Raw genomic sequence first — 1,974 nt, 5'->3', positions numbered from 1 at the left:
GCACTTACCACAACTTCAGTGGTACACTCTTAGCTATGTAAGCCTTAGCCCGCTGAACGCCATCTTCATGAGGGCAGTAACTTTGTCTTGGTTTCTGTCTGAAACCACCGGATGTCCGCATGCATGCATTCGTGCGAGGTGATGTAAAAAAGGTGTGGGAAAATGTGTGTATGGGTAGATTGGTGATGGAAGCATGAATGGATGGATGGATGGTGAGTGAACGGACTGAATGCAGAGATATCTAGGTGAATGGATGGATGGGTCGATGGGTAGATGCATGAGTGTATAAATGGACGAGTATGTAAATACAATGGCTGTTTGGGTGAATCGTCATATTTTGGTGTGAGGCATAAATATACGGATAGATTGTGTATGAGTGGCTGGGGACATCAACTGACAAATGGATGGATGGCTATATGGATGCATGGGAGGTTTGTTGGTTGATGTATATGTGGATGATAACTACATTTCTGTATAAACGGGTGGGTGAAAGGATAGGCAAATGGGTGTCTCCTTAATATAATCGTCTAGCTTTAGTCTTTGTGACTCCAACACAACGGAAATAGGGTGTCTGAGGCTTCCTAAGACAATCGGATAGTTTGCTCCTGTGCAGTGGAATGTCTGTGGAATCTGTCATGGTTAAGGTTATATGCCCACTTGGCTGGGTCACAGTTTTCAATGGTTTGGCAGTTACGTAATGATGTAATTTGGCAGTTGTGTAATGATGCGATCATCCTCCCGTTTGTCATCTGGTGTAATTACCCTCCATGTTGTAGTATATTGTAAAGCCTGGTCCCTATGCCTGTGGTTATGCCTATTTGGGAGTGAGTTCTCATTAGGTTAATGGGAAGGGTTAGGGTGGAAAGGATCTTGAGTCACCCACTTTGATTAAGTCCAGGGCGTTTCTTTTTATTTATTTATTTTTATTTTAAGAAATTATTTTATTGGGGGCTCTTACAGCTCTTCTAACAACCCATATATCAATTGTATCAAGCACATTTGTACGTATGTTGCCATCAATATTTCCAAAGCATTTTTGAGCCCTTGGTATCAGCTCTCTTTTCGTCCCCTTCCCCCGACCCTCTTACCCTCCTGAACCCATGATAATTTAAAAATTATTTTTATTTTCATGTTTTACACCATCTGCTGTCTTCCTTCACCCACGTTTCTGTTGTTCATCCCGCTGGGCGGTGGGGTGGGTGGTGGGTGGTTGTAAGTCGATCATTTTGATGGGTTCCCAAGTAAGGGGACTTTCCTTAAGCATATGCTCTGTGTCACTGTGACGGTTGGGTTTATTGTGCCAACTAGGTCAATAGGAATATGTGCGCAGAGATTAATCAGGTCGCAGCTTGATTGGAGGGCAATGAGATAAATGGCTCTGCAAGGCCTGTCCCCTTCTCTCTTGCTCCCTGGTGATGGAACCAGTGTGCTGCTGCTTTAGCTAGTTCTCTGCTTCAACTGTGAGCTACACTACCTGGGGGCAAGCCAACCCATGGATTGTGTTGCTAGAGCTTGAGGCTCTTTCGAGACCTGCTACGCCATGCTGCTGGTGCGAACATTGCTTGAGCTTGAGGCTGGTGGATCCTGTTGCCATGCTTGAGTTTGAGATCCCATCAGGGCCTGCTTTGCTAAGTTCTGAGCTACTGGCTGTTGCTGACCCACCCTGCTGTCTGCTGCTTTCAGGCAGACTCTGCCTGCCTTGCCTGAGGGAAGACTCTGCTGTCTGCTTCCTTGACCTTGGACCTGGCAGCCCACATGAGTTGAAGGACTTCCAGTATATTAACTGTTCACAAAAGTGAGTTGAACTAAGCCCTCTGTACTACTGTGTAGACTAATTAGCTAGCTGACGTATTCCTTCTCATTGTATAAACAAATCCTCTTATATATAAATAATCATAAGTGCCTTGGTCTTGTTTCTCTAGCAAACCCTGCCTAACACAGTCACACACACACACACACACACACACACACACA

The sequence above is a fragment of the Echinops telfairi genome, unplaced genomic scaffold (genome assembly GCF_000313985.2).
Source record: "Echinops telfairi isolate 266 unplaced genomic scaffold, ASM31398v2 ScPeMD7_29;HRSCAF=101, whole genome shotgun sequence".
Taxonomy (NCBI): Eukaryota; Metazoa; Chordata; class Mammalia; order Afrosoricida; family Tenrecidae; genus Echinops; species Echinops telfairi.
Note: the sequence above shows the minus strand (reverse complement) of the source record.